The 18349-nt window shown below is 48.5% G+C and overlaps 1 pseudogene; it reads left to right on the forward strand.

The window, feature by feature from the left end:
• Positions 1-17441, forward strand: part of LOC136793894 (uncharacterized) — a 47405-nt pseudogene extending 29964 nt beyond the window's left edge.
• Positions 17442-18349: the final 908 nt, after the last annotated feature.

The following is an 18349-nucleotide window of genomic DNA, read 5'->3' on the forward strand; positions in this document are numbered from 1 at the left end:
TGGCTTGGATTTCTTTGTATTTGTTTTTCTAGGAGTTGGCTGAGCTTCTTGAATCTCCAAATTTATGTCTTATCAAATTTAGGATTGGGGGGCAGTTATTTCTTTTTTTTTTTTTAATTGAATCATTTTTAAAAATTTTGTGGTTAAATACATGTAACATAAAATTATTATGTAACCATCTTAACCATTTTTAAGTGTATAGTTCAGTAATTTTAAGTACACTTACATCGTTGTGTAACCATCACCACCATCCATCCACAGAACTCTTTCCATCTTGCAAAACTGAACTCTTCTGTATCCATTAAACAGTAACTTCCCATTCCCTCCTCCCCTCAGCCCCTGGAAACCACCATTCTACTTTCTATTTCTATGAATTTAACTACCCTAGGTACTCATATAAGTGGAATCATACAGGACTTATCCTTTTGTGACTGGCTTATTTTACTTAGCATAGTGCCCTCAAGATTCCTACATGTAGCACGTGTAAGAATTTCCTTCCTTTTGAAGGCTGAATAGCATTCATTGTATGAGTATACCACATTTTGTTTATCCATTCATCCACTGGTTAATTTTACAAGGTGGTGATCGATGAAGGTCTCAGTAGTTTCTGTGAGAGGAAACATATTTGACTATGAGGCAAAGGAAGTCACTAGATGCCTGGGACTTTCCCCCCACATTAAGGGGGAGAGCCAGTTGAAGAAGGGAGCTTCATAAAAGAAATATTCCAGGGAGTCCTTGCTGTGAAAATGCCTGCTTGAGGATGGATGCTGCAACCCATGCCCCTCATAACTGCTGCTTCTGAAGCCTGTGTGTGTGCTGGCCAGGGTCTCCTCTCTATTTCTCAAAGTGTTTGGGTGCAGTAATGGCCATCTGCACTTTGCATATGAAGAAATGGACGTGCAGAGATATTAAGGGGCCTTCTCAGGTCTCCAGTCAGCCTGGCTACAGAGGCTGCCCTTGAAGAATGCATGGAAGGATGGTCAGGACATCGCTAACCATCGCCTCTGTTGGAAGGCACACTGGCCACTCAGAATCCCAGGCTCCTTCCACATCCATGGTGGCTAGATGCAGGGAGTAGGGGTGGAGAAAGGAACAGGGGACATGGAGGCCAAAGATCCCGGTGTGATGTGACCCTCTTGGAGATCTGGAGCAAGGATTTCTCTTCTCCTTTCTTGCCTCTCAGTTTCCTCATCTGTGAAACATGCATGAGCTCTCAGAGGGATGTGGAGGGGCCACAACAAACACACTGTGGCAAAGCATCTAACCGAGGGTGGGCAGGGGATAATCGTGCTGTGATTTCATGGCCGCACAGCAGACTCCATGATATTCCTGTGTCCTCCAGTTGGAGCCTGTTGGCAGTGAGAGCTCATCTCCCCCTCCTGGAACTCCCCATCTCTGTGGGGAGTGGGGCTGCACTGAGCTGTGAGGGGTCATTCACTCCCTGCTATAGAACTGCCCTGTGGCAACCAGGAGCCCACACTGCCTCCATAGGACTGTGTCTGTCCCCTTGTTCACCCAGGTCCTGTGCATCTGCTGAGAGATCCTGACTCAGGGCTGCCCACAGTATCAGAGCAGAGACAGGTACAGGGACCACAGATCCACTCTCTGTGAGGCAGAGAGGGGACTGGAGGGGAATCGCAAGGCCATTGCCTCCCTCAAGGAGCTCCTCCTCTAGATGGAAAATCAGGCCTTGGAATGAACTGGAGTTTCCCTTGCTGGGAATGGTTTCCTCATGTGACAAAGAAGTGTCAATTACTTCAGGGCAATTCTGTTTAGCTGTGCAGTTGTGTTGTGCCAAAGTTGCCCAGCTGGGAGGCATATTTGACTTGAAATTCAGCGCACAGCCCCCTTGCCAAGCCTGTGGGCTGCCACTGCCCAGAGGGACACCTTCTGTAATCCACACAAGGGCGCTGTTCAGCTAGCTCACCAACATTGATGAGCATGGTCTCCCAGTCTATCGGGACTGCCTGACTACTGGGAGCAAAGATGCAAGATGTGCAGTGTGTAGCCCCAGCTTGGGGTCCCAGAGCTGCTGCAGGGGTCCTCCAGGTGGCCAAGAGAAGGCTGCCACAACCTCCCACTCCCATCCCGCCCACCTGTCTCAGGCCCCCTCTTACCCTCTGCTCCCCAGCCCTGGAGCCTGCTGTGGGATTGGCAGAGACTGACTGGAGGCTCTCAGAGGGAAAAGCAGGAGAGCGAATTTCCAGAAGTAGGTGGGGATCTTCCAGGGGAGAGTCCCAAGAAGACACCCTCCTTAGGTATGTGGGAACCTCCTCTGGTGAGTACGATGGTGGAGATCATCGGATGCCAAAAAGGTGCAAGGCGAGAGAGGAAAAATCAGGAGCAACCAAGGTGTGGTGAGGGCTTCCTGCTGCTTGCCCAGCACACACGTGTCTCATTTATCCTTGGAGCTGGGCGCTGCTGGTCCCACCCTACAAAGGAGCGCACTGAGTGGTCTTGATGCTTCTTTTCTCTTGAGCAGTGGCAGAGCCCCCTTTGCTCCACTCCTCTCCAACACTTCAGATGGTTGGCCCTGAGAACAACGTTCCCCCCACCCCAGCCCCACATTACCCAAGGTCCAAGAGCCCTTTGCAGACCTCCTGTCCATCCACACCTTTCTAGGACCTTTGGGCACCAAAAAGCGACATCAGGGTTTATCGCCTTAGTGAGCACTGCCAGTGGCAGCGGCTGCGTGGGACCAGGAACCCCAGCCACCACTATGGGCTCTGTGACCTGGGCCAAGCACTGGACCGAGCTTTCATGTTCTCATCCATGCAATGAAAGAACTCTAATGATTCGGTGAGATCATATCCATTAGAGTGTTCAGGGTGATGTGTTGCATGGCTCGGAAATCCCTGTTCTCATCCTATCTCATGGAAGGCTTCAGACTGCCTCCTTGGAGACTCCCTCTGCTTTACAGAAGAGGAAACAGGCTCAGGAAGCTGGCCAACCTTGCCAGAGATTATACCACTGGTCAGGGGCAGAGCTGGGAATCTCACCTACACTCTCTTACTCCATCATGCATATCATGCATCCCCTGCTGCAGAAAAGCCAGTGTGGTGGGGAGATTCAAAGGCACTGTGGCAGGATGGTGAAGGGATCAGAATATGCCACCCCAAAATGGGCCCCTTTGACATAAGGATTATTTTGAGCTGAAGGCAATGGAGAAACAGCAGACACAGAAAAAGCTCTCTCCACTGCCCCTATCTGTCTAAAGGCAGGGCATAAATTTCCCTGTGTGAAGGTGTTCCCCTCCCTTCTCCCATACCACGAAGAGACCACTCATTACTGGAGGCTGCTCTGACTTGAATCTTTGTAAACAAATCTTACTGAGATACCCCTTATCTCTTGTTACTTTCTCCCATATATTTATCTTCCCACAATTCACCATCCCTAGAAGCCCCAGGCTCTTTTCCTTTGTCTTTTCTTTTATCAACTTCTTGTTAACTTGGTATTACAAGCTCCAAATTCTGAGAGTCTCTTTGAGTCACATTTCTTTGTGAAGCCCTGTGCATACATATGTAATTCCATCTATTCTTTTCTCTTGCTAACATGTCTTTTGTAAGTTTAATTTGCAGGTCTCCAGGTTACGAACCTAAGAGGGTAGAGGAAAAAGTTTTTCCCTCCCCTACAAAGGCAAGAATCCAGAGGAGGGCCTCATGACCCTTCTCAAGGCACACCAACCCTCAGAGGGCATGGCCCCTGGGATCAGCAGGACTGCCCTCCCCACAACGCATGAACACTGTGCTGTGTACTGAGGGTGTGACTTCCCAGCCTAGGTGAGCAGGTACTCACTGAGAAGGCCAGTCAACCCATTAAAGAGTCCCTAGTGTCTGAGCTCCATGAGCAGACATCTTTTAGCTGCAAGCTTATTATAAGGGCATCATCAGTAGGAGAGCCAGCTTGGGGCAAAAGATCCTGGAGGGTTTCCTCTAGGCAATGAGTGGGAATAAAACCCAGAAATTACCCTCAGTTTTTATCCTTTTTATCCCAGGCCCAGCTCAGCAGGAGTCACCCAGGAGGTTTTGAAACCTGTCCATAAGTTCTTTGACACTCCTTATCAAGAGGCAGAGTCTGCTTCCCCTCTCCCTGAATCTGGGCCATGCTGAATTATCCCCTTCTGATGAGTAGAAGGAGGCAGAAATGATGCAGCACGACTTGGGAAGCATGGTCATAAAAGGCAAGATAGCTTCCACCAGGCTCCTTTTTGGGACCCTTTGTCCTTGGAAGCTGGTTGCCATACTGTGAGGAAGCCCATGTATATTAAGGGGCTACATGGAGATGTCCCAGCTAAGGTCTCAGCTGACAGCCAACAGTAGCTGCCCGATGTATGAGTGGAGGTTGTTCTCTATGAAGCAATAGGTAACCAAATGGTCGCTGGGGCTCGTTCCCACAGGCTCTATCCAACTCCCTGCTCAACCAACACTGCCAATTCTGGACTTAATCCAGAGCAGGACAGGGGCCCCCTGGGGTCCCCTAGCACTGTCTGGTAGAGAGGTGCCTGGGGTGGGCCGGATCCTGAGCTCGTGAGCTGCCAGCTCTGGGCTGCGGTACCAGTCCAGTCCACACCACTGGTCTCTCATCTAGTCTCACCTGTAGGCCTGAGCGGAGCTGTGGGCATCACCTGAATGATCCTTGCTACAAGACAAGGTCCAGAGCTGATTTGGGCTACTGGGTGTTTGACACCACACCTGAGTAGCCCCTGGGACTGGCTGCCTTGTGGGCTATGAGGGCAGTGAATATTCAAAGCTAAGAGGTGATTCTCAGAGTCAAGTCCAGGAGGAAGAAATGAGTCCAGATGTGGGGAAACAGGAGATGTGCTAGGAAGGGGGGCAGGGCAGGCTGGGAGTGATGTGCCTGCTTGATGATGAGAGGTTAGGGTGCACGGATGAGACAGATGGCCTGAGAGCAAGGGTAGGACCAAAGTATCTGCATCTGGACCCAGATCTCCTGTGCTGAATGCTGCCACCTTGGCCATGTTCTGTCAGGCCCTGGTCATCCTCTTCTCCCCAAGACCCGAAGGGCTGTCCCATTTCCTACAGTCTCACCCTGTGATTAGGATACTGACCACTTGGAGCCAGGAGCTGTCCCAGCCTGACTGCTGATACTTCCTCACCCTCACTTCCACCTTTGGGAGCCCTCAAACCCTTGAGTACCATTGAAGTGGCCAGAACAAAGTCAAGGGCGTCTAGCCTCTTTGGACACAGGATGGATGCCCCCTCCCCTAAAGGCATGTCCTGCAGTAAGATCAGCTGTCTCTAGCCTGTGGCCACCCACAGTGGCGGTCCCAGCATGCCTTGCAGCCCAGCCCAGCCCAGTCTCCCCAAGCAGCACCATCACAGAAGGGGCAAATCTGCCTGAAGGGCATTGTCCCCACCTTCCCCAGAGGCCTAGTGCCACTCCTTCTCCACTCACCCACTCCTCCCCTAGCTATGTTTTATGCAAACAAATGCTTTCCAGGAGCGTCAGAGTTCATTAGGGAGATGGAGAGCAGCAATCCCAGGCTGCCCACAGGAACCGGACTGGAGGAGCCTCTGGGCAAGCCGACCACCCACGTTGGTTCACAGCCTGCCCTGCGGGCCTTTGGAGGGGCTGGTGAGCAGGGGGGCAGAGAAAGTGTGCTCAATAGAGTTGAACTTCTGTCACTGGCACAGGGCTGCTCATTTGTATTTCTTTAGTTGTTCTGTAGACACTTGTTATTGATTTGTACTTTGTGGGTTTCAACAAAGACAAAAACAGAGCCCTGAGCCCCTGGGAGAGGCTGCAGTGGTGAGCAGGCTACCACTGGCAGGCGGCTCTCATAGGACATGGGTGGCTGCAGAGGAGGGAGGGTGACGGTCCCATGCCTTTCACTTCCAGAGAAGGGCCTCTGGGAGCCAGGATCTGCTGGGGGATTCCTCCTCCCACCAGGGTTTGGAAGACCCTCCCTTCTGAGGGGACAGGGAGAAGGAAGCCCCAGGAGGGGGAGAAGTGGGGGTATATGTGAGGAAAAGGCAGGATTACCTGAGGGTACCAGGACCCTCCCTGGCCCCTGGGCCTCTGAACCCTGCCCTGGGCCTCTCTCCCTACTGACCCACTCTCCCAAATGCTCAAGACACTGTCCAAACAGGAGTCACAAATGAGGTTTATGTTTCTATGTCAAACCACCACCTTTTAACTAACGTCTGTTGGTGCTTTTTTTTTTAACCGTTTCATTGAGGTATAACTGACATATACCAAGCCGTGCCCATTTCAAGTGTGCAAGTTGATAACTTAGACTCAAGTGGGCTTCCGTGAAACTGTCACCACCATCAAAATAATGAGCACATCGTCACCCTCCAACCCCAACCTTTCCTGGTTTCCCTCTGGAACCCTCCCTCCCTCCTCCCTACCTCCTCCACCCACTTTCACCCACCCCCAGTCTGTGCTTCTTGCTTTTATTGATGTTTTTAACTATGGACTTGTAATGAACAGAAATCAACAGGAAGTAAAAACTGAGGGATGAGCTTCTCTGGTCCATGCCGGAAGCTGGGCAAGCCTCCACACACCCCTGTGAGGACTGCTGCAGGCCGCCTGCTCTGGTTTTCTGGAAAACAGGGGAAACATCGAGAAATGCTATGCAGAGCTCCTGCAGCCCCAGGCTGCGAGAGAATCTGAGATTCAGGCACCAGGGCTGCGGGGGCTGCTTTGAATCACCCTCTGAGGTCTCTTTTCCTTTGGGGAAGCTAAAGGCAGCTCTGGAGTGTGATTTAAAATCCCGGGCAGACCCCAAGCCAAATCTGGGGAAGGTTCTTTTCTGTCCACCCATTCTCAAGGCAACAACCTTCTCAACACCTCCCAGCATAGAAGGGGACACACAGGCCTAGCTCAGGATCCACTGAGGGAAAAGGCTGTCAAGCTGAGCCCGGCTGAGGGGGCAGCCGCTGCCCAGCTCTGGCCTCTCCTGCTGGGATCCTCTGATTTTTTTTACTCAATGCCAGAAATTTGGATTTTTAAGTACCATCTTCTGATTCTTAAAGTTGACACTTTAATGTTTTTTAAAAAAATAAAAACCTCAGAGGATGCAGGTCTAAATGTTCCCAAATTGCAGGTGCCCAACTTGCAGCCCCAGTGCCATGAGATGACCTCTCTCCCCTCTTCCTATGTGTGCCTTCTGCCTGACTCTGGTACCATCTTTTTGTCCTCTGGCAGATTTCTCACTTCATTTCATGCAGACTAACTTTCACTGAGCTATCATGTTGCTATCCTGTTCTGGTCTCCAGGCAGGGGAGGAAGCTGTGGAGATGGATGGTCCCTGTCTCTGTCCTGGGGACACACTAGATGATGAACGTTGCTGTGGAGGTGCAGCCCCATTCCCAGGCTTATGGAAGAGAAGGCAACTGCTCTCCTGGGAGCACATGGAAGGCCGCAGGGAGGGGGACATTGGGCCTGAGCCAAGAAGGATGAGGAAGAGTCACAGGCAGCCAAGGAAGGGGAGGAGGGCAGCAGAGAGCATGGTGTGTCCCAGGAAAGGCAGATGGTCTGCCCAGAGGGTCAGAGGGGATGCTGAGGTTGCTGGGTGGCTGGAGAAGAATGACTTGGGAGAAGAAAAGAGACTAAGCAGGGTCCCCTGTGGGATCTCTTCCAGCCCTCATCCTCTCTGTGTCTCATGCCTCCTCTAAGGCCTCCTAAGGAAGTACCTCTTTCTGGGTTCTAGGAGTGGGGTCTGCTGAACTTGTCTTAGAATCCTAAAAGCGTAGAATGGAGACTGACCTCAAAGATTGTCTATTGAACCCCCATCCAGTGCAGGGCCTCCCCTCCCATATCACTATTTCATCTGCACCCCCCTTCCCACTGCTCCATCAAATTAGCCAGGCCCCAGCTCTCCCCCATTCTTACAGGGGTTGGGGGACTCTTGGGTTTTTCCCAGCATAAGAATGGAAGAAAGAGCTGTGAAAAGATTGCTGAATCAGAACTCAAAGCACACTCAATCCAGGAGAGAAGGAGCAAATACAGACAAGCTTCCTTTGGACAGCTGTGCCTACAGTCTGTAAAAAAAAAGTGTCATATTCAATCACCCAGGTTTGGGGGCTGTCAACGTCAAACATCTGGATCTTTGCACAGGCCCTGAAGACGTCAGGATGTTGCACTCCCCACCTGCAAGTCTGCCGACATCTAAGTGTGGCACTGACTTGGGAGAGAGGAGCACCTGGCCAGACCTCTACTTCCTTGGAGGGGCCTCAGCCCATCTCCCTGTGGACTGGACACACCTGGGATAGGGGGTGGAAGGCAGACCCTGTTCTGAGCTTTTCTAGGCTCTGGTCAGCCCTGCACCCATAACCAGGCCCTGACAGCCAGAGTGTCCTTGCCATTCTCATGGATCATTAGCAGTAATGGGGCAACGGGGGGATTCACCTTGACACGGGGAAGGGGGGCATAGCTACTTAGCCTTTGCTTATGAAGGAAAATATCCACTTATTTACATTCTGACTCTCTCCTCCCTCTGAGAATAAGCCAAATGGCTAATTCCAAGGGTCTGACTCCCAGAGGTGGGATGTGTGTGTGTGTGTGTGTGTGTGTGTGTGTGTGTGTGTGTGAAGTTACCCTTTAAGCAGAAGCAAAACAATGCCAGCCCCCCAAAATATTCTTTAGTAATAAAATGTCATTAATTAGAACACTTAGTCCCCAGAATTTTCTAAGAAAGATGTTTCTGACTGTCTAAAGGAGATGACCAGAATAGACCGAACAAATTTTATGAGAACCAACGTCCCTCTCCCTCCCCTGGTTTCAAACACACTCTTCAGGTATGAGTGCAGTTGGTGGAGAGAAATGGCTTGAGAGTAGTAATGCTGCATCCTAGCTCCTCAGTGGGTTAACCATGGAGTTCCCATATGATCCAGCAATTCCACTCCAAGGGATACACCCAGGAGAATGAAGAACATATGTCCACTCAGAAACTTGTTCATGAATGCTCATAACAGCATTATTCCCACTAGCCAAAAAATGGAAACAACCTAAATATCCATCAACTGATGAGTGAATAAATAAAATGTGGTATATTCATATAATGGAATATTATTTAGCAATAAAAAGGAGTGAAGTACTCATACACGTTACAATATGGATGAACCTTGAAAACATTTTGGCAAGTGATAGAAGCCAGATACAAGGGACAAATACTGTATGATTCTATTTATATGAAGTGTCTAGAATAGGCAAATTCACAGAGACAGGAAGTAGATTAGTGGTTTCCCACTGCTGGGGTGGGATGCGGGTGACTGCTAACAGGTACAGAGTGGCTTTTTGTAGTCATGAAAATGTTCTAAAATTGATTGTGGTGATGGAGGCACAACCCTGTGAACACACTAAAAGCCATCGAATTGTACATTTTAAGTGGGTGAATGGTGTGGTGTGTGAATTATATCTCAATAAAACTGTTAATTAAAAAAAGACAAGAACCTGCATCCTCAACATATTCCAGGACTCAAGCTTTCATAATTCCCAGCTGGCTGTCCCCCAGTAGGCCCACACATTTGAGGGGCTTTGGTAGGATTAAATAATTAACTTATGTTTTGTCAGTTACATCCGGATATTTAGAATAGTGGTATGACAGAATTGATCCCATCATCTATTCCAAAAGAGATGACAGACTAATAAGATATTCCTAGACATTAAAGACCTAAATATAGTCTTATGATTTTACAGAAGAAGGGTTGAATGTTTATCATCCCTGAAACCAGTATTTGGATCCATAAAATAGAAAATGATAGGATGTTGATTTGCTGTCTGGCCTTAGGCAAATGACTTACCCTCTCTGGTTTTCCATTTCTTCATTTATAAAATGGGCATAATAATAGCACCTTTCTCCTAGAGTCACTGTGAGGATTAAATAAGTAAAATATTTAAAGCACTAAAAAATAGTGCCCGGTATATTGCACAATTTGATTTCCACTTCCAGGCCTTAGGAATTTAAAAAAAAAATTTTTTTAATAGATCTTTGTTGGAGTATAATTACTTCACAGTACTGTGTTAGTTTCTGTTGCACAACAAAGCCAATCAGCCATATGCATACACATGTCCCCATATCCCCTCCCTCTTGAGCCTCCGTCCCATCCTCCCTATTCCACCCCTCTAGGTCATCGCAAAACACCGAGCGGATCGTGTATATATGTCGATGCTACTCTCACTTCGTCCCATCTTCACCCTCCCACCCCATGTCCTTTTGTTTCTGCTACCTAAAGTCTTTTCCCTAAGCTTACAAACTGCTCACCCCTCACTCTTATCAGACCCCTGCTTATCTATGACAGGGCAATGACACAGCCCTGTGCCTGACTACCTTAGCAGGGCAGCCTCTCCCATCCCACTGCTCTGTTATAGTTTTATTCATGGCACTTTTATCACCTGAGGTTTCTACATCTATATCTGTTTACTAGCTAGCATCTCTACATGAATGCACAGTCTTGTCCCCACTGAACCTTGCCTGGGTCGGAGGCATTTGTCAAGGAATGAATGAATGATTCAGTGAATGGATTGACACAGGGTATGGAATAGACCCCGGAGATCTGTGCCCCTGACCTGGGAGGCCCACACCAAGCAGCTGGGTTGTCCTTCATTAATTAGGTGTATCTAGGGGGCTGTCAGGCCCAGAAGTCCTGGAAATGGAGGGGCTGGAAACTAGAAGCCACAAAAGCTTTTTTTCCTTTTGGCCAGAGGTAGAAGCCAAGCTCATCTTGGAGGAAGACTCTCTCTGCTTTGGGAAACAAAACGGTCAGTGGCTGTGTCCAGTGAAGGCAGGCCCTGTTTTGGGAGGAGCAGCTGACAAGCAGGGAGCTGAGCTCCTCCCAGCTCTCACTCACTTTGCAAGCGAGGAGGAGGAGGAGGGAGAACAGGCTGAGGGCCACTCTGGCCAAGCTGGTCACCTGTCTCTCCTCCAGATCTGGACCACACGGCCGCTGAGTTGCAGGAGAGTCAGGTAGTGAATACACTTTTGCTGGGCTTGTGGATACCTCAATCAAAATCAGAATGGATTGAAAGAATGTTCCCTACTGCAATTATAAATGAAATGCCATATCTGTTCATCACACAGGATTTGGAAAATTCAGAGAACTGTATAGAAGGAAACTAAAATCCCTACATCCCCACCACTCAGAGAGGAGCACAGTTAACGTATTCATATCCTTCCTTCTTTTTTTTACACTTAAAAATGTTTTTTTCATTAAACATTTTTTTAAATTTTATATTGGAGTATAGTTGATTAACAATGTTGTGTTAGTTTCCGGTATACAGCAAAGTGATTGAGTTATATAATACGTATACATGTATCTATTCTTTCTCAAATTCTTTTCCCATTTAGGTTATGACAGAGTATTGAGAACAGTTCACTGTGCTATACAGTAGGTCCTTGTTGGTTCTCTATTTCAAATATAGGAGTGTGTACATGTCAATCCCAAACAAAACAGAAGCAGACTCACAGACTTAGAGAAAGAACATATGGAGGTTGGGATTGACATCCTTCTTTCTGATTTCTCCCTCCAACTCCTGATGGCACTGCAGGCTGGGATCCCCTTTGGAATTTATGGCTCAACTTTCCCCCAAGTGTATATCAACCTTTTCTCTGCAGAAGGTGTTTTCAATCTCAAGGAGCCAGCTCAGGGGCTTACGCACAGAGGAAAACCACCCCTCCAATCCTCCAGCTTCCCTATCAGGTGTGTCCCAATTGTGACTTCCAGATCTGGGTGCATGAATTCTATGTTTCTTAAATTACACTGACTGAAGAGCCACATGGGAAACAAGTGATTCTCCAAATGGGGTTTTTATATGCCTCATGTGGCCAAGAGCGCCTGGGGGAGAGGAAGTGTGAGTCTGCTTCTTGGAGAGACCAGGCATCTCTAAGCTTTGTGTTTTTAAAATTCAATTAGCTTGGGGGGACCGTGGTCCAGCTGCATGGTCTGTGAGTCATTTGAATTTTGAGCTCTGAGCTGCCTATTTTAGGCAATGGAGTTTTAAGTTTTGAGAGTTCTATTATTATTAATTTATTTTCAGATCTGGCCCTGGAAGAGACCGATTGTTTCTCCTCAAGATTTCAACATCAGAGCTTGAAGTCTATAAACAAGAAGGTAATTTGAGGTATCTAGGACCTAAATTTGGGGGATTAAAAGTGAAATTAATGTACAAAGACAGATTGGGCTGTGGGGATGGAGAAAAGAGAATGAAAAGTCTTTAAACTATCCATTAACCTTGCAGTGGCCTCTTCGACTCTGACTTCGGCTCTGAAACCTAGTTAGGTCCCCTATTCTGATCACAGGGACGAGTATTTGAATTGAAACTGTCCTAGAACGTTTGAGGGATACAATCTCCATAAATCCTGACTGTGCTTTACTTTTTATTAAATACCCGTTGATAAATTTGAGCTGCTTATTGAGCACCTTCCATAGGACAGGCAATGTGATGAATCCAAAGGGAACCAGTATTCTTGAAATGTGACATGTGATTCACAGCCAATGCTTCCAGGGGGAAGAGGAGGTGTGCCCTGATTCGTAGTGTTTGTCTGTGGTGTACGTACTCCCGCCAACTAGACGTGATTGAACCTGGAGTTGGGAAGAGATGTGCAGAGCACACATGACATGGTATTTCCACCATATAAGCACCATGTAAGTTGTAAACAGATGTAAATAAACTCAATTGTAAAATAGAGTCATTAGGAAGTCATGAGTTTGATGAGTTTTAAGTATTATCTTTGTTTCTGATACAATCTATTTAATTGTTTACAATTCAATTTTTAATAAAAGCTGTGTTTAATAGGCAGCTTTCAAAATTTCTGAAAATTTCACAGCATTCTCCTTGAGCGGTAATGAGCTGGCTCCAGGATGCTGTTGTCTAATGTCTAATGGTGCATCGATGGTGTGGCCGACTCCACATTGCCGATCTAGCAATGCCTCCCCACTGTCCTCAGCCCCAGGGTGCCCAGAGAATGCAGCCTCCCTGTTCCTGCTAGCACGTGGCCTGGCTATCCCAATGATTGACTGATGGTGGCCCAGGGCCTCTTCCTGGTTCCCAGGTCTGCTGGGCTTGGAGCCCATTTCAGAGCCTCAGTCCTGCCTAACTTCTCCCAATTCTGAGATGACTTGTCTTCAGATGGGGCTGGGCATCTTCACTGTAAAAGCCTGACTAATAAGGGCAGAGCTTCACTCTGTTCTGCTCTGTGTAATATGCTTCTTTCTCCTCCCTCCCTCTCTTCCTACCTCCCCTTCCTTTTCCTCCTCGTCCCCTCCCAACCTTCCCTCCCCCTCCCCCTCCACCTCTCTAAATCCAGGACAGCAAGCCAAGTTAGCCCACTGTGTGCCCTTATTAAACATCATTTGTTGGGTGAAGGAGGTTAAAATGTACAAAATCCCAGCTATACAGGAAATAAGTAATGGGGATGTAATGTACAGCATGGGAACTATGGTTAATAATATTGTATTGTATACTTGAAACTTGCTAAGATAGTAAACCTTAAAAGTTTCATCACAAGAAAAACAAATTTTGTAACTATGTGTGGTGATGGATGTTAACTAGACCTATTGAAGTGATCAGTTCACAATATATACAAGTATATACTAATGCACTATATGTCAAAAATATCTGTACCTTGAATAAAGAGTGCAAAAATAGAAAGCAGGACCTCTAACCTCTAAGCTGGCATCTGGAGTCCTTGGTGCCCTGGCCTTACACTCAGGAAAAAGGAGGTGGCTGCAGAACCACTCTGTTCCTTGGAGCGGCCAACCAGAGACAAATGGGACCTGTGCTGCCTGGAGGAAGTTACTGTCCTGCATCTCTTCTTGCCTGGCAGCTGCTTCAGACATCTCACTTTGACCCAGGCCACCTCTGACCTTGACCTACCCCAGTCCTCTGGGCCAGAGTGGTCAGAGATGTCCATGCTGCCCACCCATGAGGGAAAGAACCAGGTGCCTGCTCTACACCAAGCCAGTTCCTTGCCTGGCGTTGTACACCCATGGGGTGGGCCATATGTAGCAGGGAGGGAAAGGCCTGGCAAAGACTAGTCCTGCAAGAGACACAGTCTCATCTTCAGAGAGACAAGCTGTGATGATAATGAAGATGAAACTGACTTATTTTTATTGGACAGAATCTCGGGAAACTGAACAGTGTGAGGAAAATGAAGGGGTGAGATTGGAAACATAAAGTATTTTTTTTTTATTATATAAACTTGACATGTAATGTGTAAATTTAAAGTGTACAGCATGCTACTTTGATGCATTTATATATTGTAATTTGGTTTTGTAATGATATTTATCACATTACATATTTATAGTACAAAATTATTGTCTATATTGTCTAATGTACAGTGGCCAATCCACTGTACATTAGATTTCCATGGTTTATTTAGTACTCATTACAAGTTTGTACCCATCGATCTTATCTTCCCACTCCCTATCCCCTGGTAATCACCATTTTACTCTCTGTTTTGCTTTTTAAATTTTTTATAGGTTTGACCTTTTTAGATTCCACATATAAGTGATATCATATAGTATTTGTCTTTCTCTGACTCATCTCACTTAGCATAATGTGCTCAGGGTCCATCCATGTTGTCAAAAATGGCAGGATATCATCCTTTCTTGTGGCTGAATAATATCCCATTGTGTATATATATATATATATCTCACATCTTTTTTATCCATGCATCTCCTCATGGGCATGTGAGTTGTTTCAAAATCTTGGATATTAAGTAGTTGCAATTTGACTACTTTTGATTACTTTTGAAACAAGGTATCTTTGAGTTGCCAAGGGATTCACTTAAGGGATTGCTTAAAAATAAAAGTTAGGAATAATGTGCTATTTTCATATGAAGCGTATGTAAGAAAGGGCAGATAGGGGAGTGGGGGAGGAAGGAACAAGACGAAAATGGTTTGAATCCACCATCTCAATGGGCTTTTGACTCTGTTTATGAAGATAAAACTATTAGCTGAAAGTGTTTCAATATTCGTTTTTTAGAGAAGAACGTATTTCCTAGAATTAATTCCATCACAGTAATTTCATTTCATGATTGTTTTCCCATGAAGAAGTTTAAAAAGCTTCCTTTTCCTTATTGTCATTTTTACTTTACTGAATCTCCTTTTATCAGAATTAATCCTTTTGTGTTGGACAACTAGAACAAGGCCTCTGACACCCCAAGACTCTTCCCTCTCCTAAGCTAGCTGATTTTTCTCAGACAGCCCTCCTCCTCAGAGCCAGACATGTGACCCCTGGGCAGCTTTTCCCCACACACCTCCCAGCTTCTGGCCAGGAGCCAGACTGAGGCTCTCTCTGCCCCAAGTAAAAAGTCCTGGGGAAGCTTCTGATTGGTCCAGCCAGTATTCCATGTTTATACCTGACCTGGTCACCTGTAGCCAATGAATGGGGAGAAGTGCAAAGATTTCCCCATTAATCATGGAGGTTGGAGCAGAATCAGTAAGTAGATGGAAACCCCATTTGAGCCTCGAAGAGTTTAGAATGGGACTCCTGTAGTGGGCAGATGAAAAATAGCTGCCCATTAGTGCCTCGGTTGCTTCCTGCGAATTTCAAATGATTGCAGTTCAGTTAAAGCGACTTCTCCAAAATGGAAGCCCATCACAGACATGTGGGTCAGCATGGTGATGTTCCCAAGGAATGAGGAGGCACAGTGGCATCCCTGTGAGTCAGGAGGGCTGGCTAGTAATCAGGTGGTCCTGAGTCCTGGGTTCTGCAGGGCTGGATGGGCACAGTCAGAGCTGTCAGTGGCCCGGCACCTCCCCAAGGATAAAAGCTGTGGCAGGAGGAGGTGGGGGGGTCAGGAAGGCTCTCCTGATGTTTGGTCCATTTGTTCTGATTTTCTCATCAGCCTTAGGGTAGCAGGCCCACATGCATTCTTCTGCTGCCTTCTCCTCTCTTTAGTCAACAGATAAATAGGGGAGACACAGATGAGTGAAGAAGGGAAGACAGGAGGTGGGATGGAGGAGGGAGGAGGAGGCAGATGGAAGAGGGAAGGAAGGAGTTGGGGGAGGGAAGGAGGGGGAGAAAAAAGCCCCTCTAGTTTCTGGTTTTCTGGTCTCTCTTCTCACCAGCTGAGAGACTTTGGCCAAGATGCTCAGCCCCTCTGAGCCTCATGCTCTTCATCTGTAAAACAGGGTGAAAGGTTTCCCCTCAGGGATGTTCTGGGGAACAGGGAGCAGGCATCTCACTCCCCTCTGATCCTTAGGGCAGGTAGGAGAGGCTCTCCCACAGACAGAGGCAGGGGTGGGTTTTGGCCACAGTGGCCTTTAGTTTGTTTTTGTTTTTTTGTTTTTTTGTTTTTTTTTTTTTGCGGTACGCGGGCCTCTCACTGTTGTGGCCTCTCCCGCAGCGGAGCACAGGCTCTGGACGCACAGACTCAGTGGCCATGGCTCACTGGCTCAGCCGCTCCGCGGCATGTGGGATCTTCCCAGACCGGGGCACGAACCCATGTCCCCTGCATCGGCAGCCGGACCCTCAACCACTGCGCCACCAGGGAAGCCCTGGTCTTTAGCTTTTAAACGGGCATTTCTCAGGTCTCCAGGAAGGGGTGGCCTGGGGCAGCGGGCCGGCCTGCCTGCAGCACCCTCCCCAGCCTGGTTCCCCACCTGGGGGATGTACTTCCCTCTCCTCACCTGCAGGGTGGTGTGTGAGGAGCTCAGGCAGTGAGGCCCTGTCCAGAGCCCAGCCTTGTGCCCGCCTCAGAGAACACTGTCCATGTGTCCCCTTTTAGGAGGGAAAAGAGAAGATGAGATCTGGGCTGGTGTCTGTGGCCTCCTTGTCCAGCCTGCCTTGTGCTGCCCAGGCTCACGGGGGCTACAGGCCAGCGCCAGGCCAAGGCCTCCTGGACCAGGAACACCCAGACCTCACTAGATCCTCTTAATTTCCCTAATTCTCTCAATTCGCAGTGTTCACATCCCCTTCAGTCAGTGGGTTCCCTCTTGAGCTCTCCATTGCTGTCTCACGCTGTGAGTCTCTGTCTGTCTCACTTTTCCTTTCTCTGTTTCCCTCCGTGCCTCTGTGGCACCATCCCCCTTTCCTGCTTCACACTTCTCCCCTCCCCCCCAGTCGTGTCTCGCGGGGACAGCTGTGAAGAATTAGGAGCTCAGCAGTGAGTATCAGTCCCTAGCTGCACAGGATGATTTATGTCTCCGTGGGAGATCAGGCAGGTTTTCTTAATTATTTCACCCAATAGCCCATGTCCTGGGGCTCTTGGGGGCTTTCTCTCTTTTCAGTCTTGACTCTCACCTGAGTTGGACAGTTTGTTTTATTTTTAGAACAGCTCGAGGGCCCCCAGAGCCAGTTACAGCGTCCGCCTCCTCCTTGGGGAGAGCATCTGCAGCAGCGAGCCTGGGAACCGGCCTCTGCGCCTGCACCCCGTCCCCACCCCCAAACTCCACCCCATCCCCAGTCCCCATCCGGAGATGCTGGTCTTCCCAGAGTACCCTTGCTCCACGCTGCCCCAGACCCCCAGATGAAGGGGCCTGTCGGGAGGCTCAGTGACTACCTTCCCGAAATGGATGAAGCCCCATTATTACTCTAGCGCACGCCTATAACGGTTGTTCTCCGCCCAGCCTTCTCACGGGTTCCCATTTAAGCCACCTATCCTACGTGTTGCCCTCACACTGACCTGGGCTGCCACTGTCAGCTTGGGCAGCTGCCTGCCCCACTGAGCCTCTGCCTTCCTCTCTGTATGAGGGGGGGGGTGACGAAGGTGACTGCCTCATGGGATAACTGCTACAGCTAGAATAATTCACGGAGAGCTGAGCATTGGCCAGGTGCCAGGCAGTGTGTTAAACCCTCCACGTGGATTCCATCCTTTTTCCTCTCAATGACCAGGAGAGGAAGTATTTTTATGTCCATTAATGGGTAGAGAGACTGAGGCTTAGAGAAGTCAAATTCTTCTCCTAGGGCCTCAGAATCACTGAGGAAAATGGGCTAGTGGAACCCAACCCCCTAGCAGGGCTGTTTTTTCTTATTTCACACACAGGAAGCCCCTGATGTCTTCATCCTCCACTGGGGGGATATTTTCCATTGCGGTGGACGTGTGCTTGCTGGGGCTCCCAACACACACAGGAGGAGCGAGCCTGGATGCGCTGGCAGTTCTGCTGGTGGTTAAAGTAGGGGGAGCTCACATTTCAGTTCTTTCTGGCTTGGAAAAGGCCTTTGGAGAAAATAACCCTCCTCCCCACCCCCCAGAAACATGTGTTCATAGCTTGTCCGTGCTGGCAGCCCTGAGAGCTGCCAGAGAGGCACTGGAGGTACTGGGGCAGTGGGCAACGACTGGGCTGTGGAGTCTCAAAATCCATCCTCTCTCAGTTCAAGCCCCTTGCACTGCAAGGTCCAGAGGACCTTGGGGTCTGAGGCTGGGTGAGCACAGGGCCAC

The sequence above is a fragment of the Kogia breviceps genome, chromosome 3 (genome assembly GCF_026419965.1).
Source record: "Kogia breviceps isolate mKogBre1 chromosome 3, mKogBre1 haplotype 1, whole genome shotgun sequence".
Lineage (NCBI taxonomy): Eukaryota > Metazoa > Chordata > Mammalia > Artiodactyla > Physeteridae > Kogia > Kogia breviceps.